The following is a 9,901-nucleotide window of genomic DNA, read 5'->3' as shown; positions in this document are numbered from 1 at the left end:
CATATTTCATTTTGGGAAATATATGCACCCCAATATTCATTGTGACATTATTCATGGTGGACAAAGCATGGAAGCAACTGTAGTGTCCTTTGATAGATGACTAGATAAAAAAGATGCGGTACATGTATACAATGGAAGATTACTCAACTATAAGAAAAATTGAAATACTACCATTTGTGCCAACATGGTTGGATCTTGAAATCATGCTAAATGAATTAAGTCAGAAAAAGCCAAGGTCCATATGATTTCTTGCTCATACATGGGATATAAAACTGAAAGCAACAAATAAACAAGACAAACACTCATAGACACAGACAACAGTTTAGAGGTTACTAGAAGGAAAGCTGGGGGGAGGTGGATAAGGGCGAAGGGGGTTAAATATATGGTGACAGAAGGATATTTGACTTTGGGTGGTGAACACACAATGTGATATACAGATGATGTATTATTGAATTGTATACTTGAAATCTGTATGATTTTATTAACCAATGTCACCCCAATAATTTAATTAAAAAAACACTTCCTGAATCAATGATTTCTCAGTTCTTGATGGAATAGTACTAACAGCATACAAACAAGCACTAATTTCTTCTTTAAAAAAAAAAATCTCCCTGGACCTTGACCTGATTCATCTTCTTCTCACTGCCTCATTCCACTCTCCCCGATTCATTGTAAATTTTCTTGACAAACTTAAGGTCACTCATATGATGTTCTAAATCCACTCTAATCAGGTTTCCATCCTATCCCAGAGGAAAAACTCATCAAGGTCACAAAAAAATTTTGTTCAATGGACATTGCTCTTTCCTCATCTTAATGAGACCTCTCTGTTGCTCTTGGCATTGTTCTTCACCTTTCTTCCTAAAACTCTCTTTTCTGAGTGTCTAGGACCCCATATACTTTTGATTGAGTGCCTGCATTGTGAGCTGCTTCATCTTGGTCTCCTATGCTGTTTCCTTTTCCCCTGCTTTTTTGTCCTGAGGTCTCCCATCAGCCCTAAAAATGCTTTCTCTCTGGGTGATAATTTTTTCAGCCTCTGGCTTTAAATAGAATCTGTGTTCTACAACTTCCACATCTATATCTTAAGATCCAAACTTGCCCTAGAACTCCAGACTCATGTATCTAACACCCAGCTTGATATTTGTCCACAGGTGTTTTAAAAAGCGTTTTAAAACTAACACAACTAAGACAGAACATTTGATTCTCCATAGGACCCACCACCAAACTAGTTCCTATCTAAGATTAACTTTTTTTTAATAAACAACTCTGTCTAATTCCTTAAGCCAAGCTCTTGAAGATGTTCCTTGATTCTCTCTGCCCATCAGGTATCTGCAACTCCAAGTATTCATATCCAAATCATCAACATATCATATACAATTTGCCTTAAAAACATACTATAAGTCTATCTTCTTTTTTCTCATTTATAGTATGAAACCATCATTGTGTAGTCAGATTTTCACAGCACCGTAGCTAGCCTCTCAATTTCCATTCTTCTCCCACCAAGACAGTTTTTTGGTTTCGTTTTTACTTATTAAGTTAACTTCATTGAAGTATATTTGATTTACATGCAATAAAAAGCAGCTATCTTAAGTTTACAATTTGATGAGTTTGATAAATGTACACCCACTTGCAATCATTACCCCAATTGAGTTATGGAATTTTTTCCATCACCCCTCAAATTTTCCTTGAAGTCTTTTGTATTTTACCCTCCCTAACCTCTGGCCCAGAAAACAACTGATATGTTCTCTGTTACTATAGATTAATTTTACCTGTTCTCAAATTATATGTACCTGGTTCATGTAGTTATATATATATAACTACATGGGCTCTTTTATGTCCTAGGTTCCTCAGCATAATGTTTTGAGATTTATCAATGTGTGTCTAAGTAGTTTATTCATCTATATTAGAGACAATTTTCTTCTCAAGATAAGATATAGAAAATTGTCATAGATATTTCCAGGTAATGTAGTCAATACTGGTGTAGTAGTAAGTGGCCTGGAAGTCCTGCTTTCAAACTGAAATTGCTCCTATCAGTTTTAATAAGTGATGTGTGCACTTTTTAAAACTGGGTAACTATTAAGGAGTCATTTCCACAGTATGCCTCCATTTAATGTGAAATCAGATGAAAGGTACCCCAAATACTTGTTATTTTTTCAATTATACATTATTTATTTTATATTATGCTCTACCTGTTGAACCTGCTCTTTAAAAAGACTGTATGTTCCATTGTTGGTTGAATTGGTCTATAAATTTCAATTACATCCTGCCGATAGATATTTCATTCACCTTTTCTATGGTTAGTGATTTAAGGTAGAAATTTCAACTAAAATTATAAATTTGTCTAATTTTACTTACATATTTTTTTGTTGTTTTTTGTTTGGCTTATATACTAGAGTCTCTGCTATTAGGTACGTGGAGATTTAAAATTATTACATTTTCACAATGAGTTGACACTTGTCTCTTTATGAATGCCCCTTCTCATCTTTGTTAATATTCCTGGTCCTGAAGACTTCTTTGGTATTATACTTTTCCATCCTTGCTATTAAACTATCTATAACTTCATATTTAAAATGCATTTCCTCTAGATGACATACAACTTTTTGATTTAGTATAATATTCTTTGGCTTTTATTTGGAAAGTTCAGAGAATTTATAATTAATCCAATTGTTTATACGATTGTTTTTAAGTGTACCATCTGGCTATTTGTTTTCATTTGTTCCACATAATTTTTAAAAATTTTTTCCTTTCATTCTTTTTGACTATTTAAATATTTTAATTATTCAATATTTAATTACTGTGTTCTTATTAGCTATAACTTTTAAATTTCATAGTAGAAGTTCTAGGGTTTGCAATATGCATTTTAACCTATAGTCTATCTTCAAGTAATATTAGGGCACTTCAGATATAATAATAAATGGATAACAGAATATTATTATAACTTTTTCTTTATGTTATTGTCAGTCTACATCTACATATGTTGTAAGCTCCATAAATATATTATTTTTTATTTAAACAATAAGATACATTTCAAAAAAATTGAAAAACAAGAGAATTATTATTTACCCATATAGTGACTATTCAGAATATTTTTTACTCCGTATCTCACTGTGAGTAGAGCTTCTCCTGTCTGCCACTCAGATCTTGCCACTCAGTGTGATAACTATATCTACCTTGCACTTGATTGCTAAGCAGCACCATTTCGTCATTGTTTTGAGAAACAATCATACTAATTGCTATCGAGATGCCCAGTTCTATAACAGCATAGTCTCATTTCCTTTTGATCTTCAGTGACTAGCAAAGGGATAGCAATTGGGTTATGCTTAAGTCTTTTTTGCTGAATTGTGAATATATCTGTATTATACACATGCCATATTTAATATAAAATGGTAAGTCTGGGTTTCTAATCCTATTATTTTTAAATGCTGGTAGCTTACCAATATCAAGATTCTGTTAGCAATGAATTGGTTATACTTAGATGGCAGGCCCTGTTTTGCACCCAGAGAACACTGTACTTGAACTTTACAGCACTTTCCACAAATGTAATGAACTAGATGTATATTGAGTTCCTTAGTAATTTTTACTCTGGTTCCACAAGGATAGAGACTGTGTATGACCTATTTACCACCACATATCTTATGCCTGATACAATGCCTTGCACTAAGAAGGCATTCAATAGTGTAGACATCAATATATTGATCTTGCAGCTCTGAAAAACACAGCTATGAGAAAATAGGAAATTTTTAAATACTAAACAAGAAAGAATTTTAGACAGATTAGCTTGAGGATTGACTACCAGTAAAAACAAAACGAGCAGTGATTCACATACAAGTAGCACTTAGACAAAAAAAGGAGTCAGCTTTCTCTGAGAAACAGCATGTAGATTTTGAGGCTAAAATATCCTGAGCTTAGAATATTCTTTGTGAGAACTCACTGCAGTTACTAACCAGTTAATGAAACTTAAACATTCCCAATATTGAAATCCTTCAATGTTCTAAGTCAGAATTTATTTACATGGATAGAAAAGATACAGATTCCAAGAAAATAAATGTGATAGTGATAAGCATAATACTCTCTAGAACAAATTCCAACTCTATTCACACTGGGGGAAGAAAGGCAAAGCCCTACGAAGGATTATTAGGGGACACATATTCAGTGAAATGTAAATAAGAGAAGCTTATTAATGGATACACTGAATGATTAGAATGTTAACCTGTCAGAAGGTCAGAAAGTAGTAAGATTTATTACTTATGTTAATATGTTGAATATTATATATATGTGTATATACTTATTTCCAAAAATGCAAAAGAAATTTTAAAAATGCATTTCAAAGACTGAGTGAGATTTTTGTTGTTAATCATGAAAGTCAGCTCATGATTTTTGTTGTTAATCATGAAAGTGAGCTCAGAACTGTTCTTTCTATCTCTACTTCATCTCTCGGTTGTGTCTCTCATTCAGTTGACTCCCAGGGAAGCTGTAATACTGATTCCTACTAAGAATACATTTGATGGAAGAAACTGGGGCTTATAAACTAAAATCAATGTTTGGCTTAAATTACGATATAAACGAAAATCTCCATTAGTCAAAGGACAGTGATAAATACAACAAGTCCATCAGAGCCTCTGAAAATTGATGACTCAATAGGCTGATTTAAATAGAGATGACTCACATGTCAGTAAATCTTCATTACTGTGAGCAAACCAGGTTGTAACCTTTTAATGTTCTTAGAAGAAATTGGTTATTGATTATAAACAAAAGTCACAGAATTTGATACATATGTAATGAAATGAGAGGCAGGAAAGTATCCTTCATGTTAATGGCAGTTGACACTGCCATGGACCTTCTTTTGAAGTAATTCAGATCAATTTAATGGGATTCTTTCCCACAAGAAACATTTTCGAAACCCTGAAATTTACTATGTTCATTCCCCGTGATGTGTGGCAGGATTTATTTTTTACATCAATGGCTTTAAGCCAATAGAGCTTTCTTCAGTTTTAGACTTATAACCTCTTTGTTCTTATTTCTTCACTTGTTTATGACTAAATGTAATAGCACATATAAATCTGCGCAATTAATCATTAATTTCTTGTAGGCATTTTTCCTATGCAGTCTCAAAGTAATTTTCAGATGTGTAGTTTTCAGTGTATCAGCAACTTGCCTTTCAAAAACACTAAGCTAAATATGCCCTTTGCCCTACCTCCAAACTTCTAAATTATAGTTTGTTTCATTTGTTCATAAAATTTCTTTTTGCATTAGAAATTTCATATCAAGTAACAATAAATGTCTTAGTATTAAAACATGGAATGGGAAAAATATTTTTCAAAATATCTTCTTTTTAATAATGAGTTTACTGATGACTCAGTCAATATGGCTGAGATCCATTGCGATTCTCCCCTTTACTACTTTAAAAAACAGAAACTATGAATAAAATAAAAACCTGAATAAATATCTTGAGTAGGAAAGAATGATTAGCTTATCAATTAATTTGGCTTGTCATTGAGTTTTAATTACAAAACCATGTGTGTCAGCTTCTGGAAAAATTTTACAGGAATGAATCGATATGAAATGAATTGATATGAAAATATAATCTGAGCTCATTTTTGTTGTTAAATTAAAATGTAGAAATATCACGTTATTTATGAATAAGTATCGACACCATAATAAGACATTTGTTTAAGCTCATAAATTCTAAAAATGAGTCAAAAATTGTTTATCATTTTATAAATCTTGAATGGTAAACATATTACTAGAATTAGCTTTTTTTTTTGTCATAACACATGTGGTATCTCTTTTAACCTTAATGTGCAAGAAATACTTTACTTGACTATTTAAATATATTATTTCAAAACATAATTGGAAATAGTATAGATAACATTTGATCAGAATAAAGTAAACATAATTAACAAAATTTATATCTTAGGAATACCAATCAAGAAAAAGGAGAGAAAAATAAAATTAGTATTTGAAATGGAAGTGGGATATTTTTATAGATCTTTTAGATTTAAAAAAAGTAACAGACTTTTATGATTAAGTTTATGCCAATAAACTTGACAATAAAGATGAAATGGAAAAATTCTTTGGAAAACACAACTTACCAAAATTGGCAGAAGAAGTTATAGAAAATTTTAATATTTTAAATACTAAGAAATTGAATTAATTATCAGAAATCTTCTGTATATGCAAAAAGAAAATCAATATTATTTCACTGATGAATTCTATCAAATTTATAAGGAATAAATAATACAACTTTACACAAACATGTTCAAAGACTGTAGAGGAGAGGAGGGAACATTTTCCATTTCAATTTTTTGTGGCCATCATAACCCTAATGCCAAAATTTGACAAAGAAATTACACCAGAAGGTTATATAGATTGAAAGAGTTCCTTAGATGCACATTTCATCCCACAATAAAAAAGAAAATCTATTAGGACTAAGCAGGGTTTATCCCTGGAATGAAGTTAGTTTAACATCTGAAAATTAACCAGTGTAATACAAGATATTAACATAATAAAGAAGAAAATCTGCATGTCATAAAGAACCCATTCAACTCACATTCATAATACAAAAGAGGAATAAATGGGTATTTATTCAGTTTGCCAAAAGTCATCTTAAAATATAGCTAAGACCTCATGTAATGGTGAAATATTGAATTTCCCTGCTAAAGATAAGGAGCACAGCATGTCACGTATGTATTCTGTAGGTTCTAGGCAATTAAATAAAGTGATAAAAAACAAATAAAAAGCATGAAGATCAGAAAAGAAGAAAATTGTCTTTATATTTGTGACATGATTGCTTGTGTAGATAATTATTCTATTTTTCAAAGCAACTACCTCAACTAAGTTAGAAAGGTTTTCAGGTACAAAGTCAATATACAAAAATCAACTGTAATTCTATATAATTGCAGAAAAACAGTTGGAGAGTAAAATTTGAAAAATTATATTTATAATAGTGTCAATATAACATATTTCAATAAAATTTATCCAAAATGAAGGACCTTTGCACTAAAAGCATTGTTAAGATGAGAGAGAGAGATTTTTCATGTCTTAGAAGACTCCATATTGTTAAAAATGCAAATTGTTCCAAAAGTTGATCTGAAATGCAATACAAACCCAATCAATATTCCAGCTGGCTGTGTTATAAATAATTGAAAAGCTAATTCTAAAATACAAATGGAAAAGCAAAGGGTTTACAATGACCTAAACAATTATTTTGCGGGGGAAGCAACTTTGAAGGATTTAACTACCTGAATTTAAAGCTTAACATAGAGCTATAACAATCCTGACAATGAGACATTGGCCTGAAGAGAGGCAAATATATTAACGGGACAGAAAAGAGTCTAGAAATGAAGCTATATTTATAAAGTCAGTTAAATCAAAGTAATACAATGGTGGATGAAAGTAAAATCTATAAAACACATGATGTTGAAACAAATAGATATCAATACTGGGGGACAAAGATCTTGACCCTTAACTCATGCCAAATTCAAAAACATGTATTTGAGATGGACTACAGTCCCAAACATAAAAGCTAAAACAGTAGTGCTGTAGGTAAAGCTATAAGAGAATACTTTTGTGACATGGGAGTAGGAAAACATGTCTATATCTTTAACAAGACACAGAAAGAAATAATTCTAAAAAAAAGAAAATGATAAATGATCAAAACTTAAAAAAAAAAAACAACTATTAATCAAAGGAAACTATAAAGAAAGAACAGGTAATCACAGACTGGAAAAAATGTGGCAAATATATATCTGACAAAGAACTTGTATCCATAATACATAAAATAATTCTACAACTCAATAACTAAAATAAATAATCTGATCAAAAACAGGAAAACAACTTGAATAAACACTTCACAAGGGAAGGTATATGAACAGCAATTAAGCCCATGGAAGCATGTTCAGTGTTATTAGTCATCATGAAAATGCAAATTAAAACCCCAAGAAATACCATTGCACACTCACTAGAATGATAGGATTAAATTTGTTTAAAAAGAAAAAGACCAACAACTCTAGTGTTGTCAAGAATGGGGGACTGCCATAAATTTCTGGTGGAAATGAAAAATAATATAAGAATTTTGAAAAACTTTGGTTTCTTTCAAAGTTAAATATACATCTACATTATGACTCAGAAATTTCAATCCCAGGTATATATCCAAGAGAAAGGATAAATGTATGTTCACAAAAAGACTTTACGAAATATATATATATTGAAATACCTACTCATAGCCAAAATCCAGAAACCCAAATGATCATCAACAGAAAAAAATTGTGGTATAGTCATATTATGGGATACTACTCAGCAACAAAAAAGGAACAAATTATTTAGACATGAAAACATATAGTTGAATATCACAGACATGCTGAGGAAAATAAGTTGGACACAAGAGTATATACTTGATTATTTTATTTGCATGAACTTCAAGAAGAGTCAAAAATAATTTATAGCAAAAAAAGAAAAGTGGTCATCTCTAGGTGAGTAGGAAATTAAGTATTAGAAACACATAGAAGTTTCTAGAGTGATAGAAATGTTATATATCTTGACAAGATTGTACATTTATCAAACTCATCAAACTAAACACAAGATTTTACATTTGTTACAATCAATGAACCTACACTGACGCATCAAAGTCACTCAAAGCCCCCTAGGGTTTATTCCTGTTGTACATTCTACAGGTTTGGACAAATGTAATGACATGTATCCATTATTATGTACCATACAGAGTATTTTTAATGCTCTAAAAATCTTCTGTGCTCTGACTATTCATCTCTGCCCCTCCAACCCTTAACCACTGATTTTTTTTGTCTCCATTGCTTTGCTTTTTTCTTTTTTTAAAGAAATAACAGAAAAACTTTATGTTTATAAGAATAGTTCAACAGTTAAGAAAAATAAAATAACGATATGAGACAGAGAGGGGATAGTTACTGGAGTGAAGTCCTTAAGTAGATGAGGCAGAATGTATTTTAGTGCATAAATAAATTAGCTTTAGATGCAAACACATATGAATCAGCCATGATAACAGATGGGAAAGCAGACTATGTAGCTGTAGATACCTATAGATGGGTACAACTAGGGGTGAGAGTTGTAGGAATCGAAGCCTCAGGTGAGAATGAAGATGGGAGACATTAATTATTTGAAGAGAAGAGTAGGTAATATGAGTGAAAGAGCTGAAGTAGATTAAGATTTCCAGAAAGCACTAAGGGTTCATTTGCCCTTCTTGTTCATGAATTTATAGTGGAATGGAGGAGTGTGGTTCTATGTTCTTTCCAGTCCTGCCAAACTTCTTGGATATACATGTAAAGTATTTGAAAACTTAGATTTAACAACAGTTACAGTTGAGCCCAGCTCTCCAATGTATTACGAGGAGAATTAGGGAATTGAGGGTTTATCAAAAGGAATGCTCATAATAATGGACTAATTTAAGGAAAGATATTAAGATTGTGAATAAGTATGATCTCTACTGATTCAAGTATATTGAATGGATATTAGAATGAGAAATGAAATACTAAAGGAAGAGCTGGAGAAAGATATTCAAAGTGAAATATAAGAAATAAAAGTAATGAATACTGCAGCGTTTGGCTAATAATAAGGTTTAGAGTATGGCTAGGAAATAGCTAAGGAAAGCTGTAGGTCAAGAGGAGAGGTGCTCAAGGAACTGAGGAACAAGGTGCTGGAAGATTCATCTATGTGAATATCAACATTGCCACAGATGAAGACAGGAAAGATGTTGAAGATACTGGCAAAGAACTAGCAGCTAAAATCTCTGAGAAGTGAAGGGAGAATGACCAGGGCACAGTCAAATGACAGAAACAATAAGTAGTGAGGAATTAACCTGTTTTCATGAGAGTCAAATCAGGGTGGTGGGAGTACTTAGGGTGGAACACAAGAGAATGGTCCGGAACGGTCT

The sequence above is a fragment of the Pteropus alecto genome, unplaced genomic scaffold, assembly GCF_000325575.1.
Source record: "Pteropus alecto unplaced genomic scaffold, ASM32557v1 scaffold20, whole genome shotgun sequence".
In the NCBI taxonomy this organism is placed as follows: Eukaryota; Metazoa; Chordata; class Mammalia; order Chiroptera; family Pteropodidae; genus Pteropus; species Pteropus alecto.
This window is presented reverse-complemented; position numbering follows the sequence as displayed.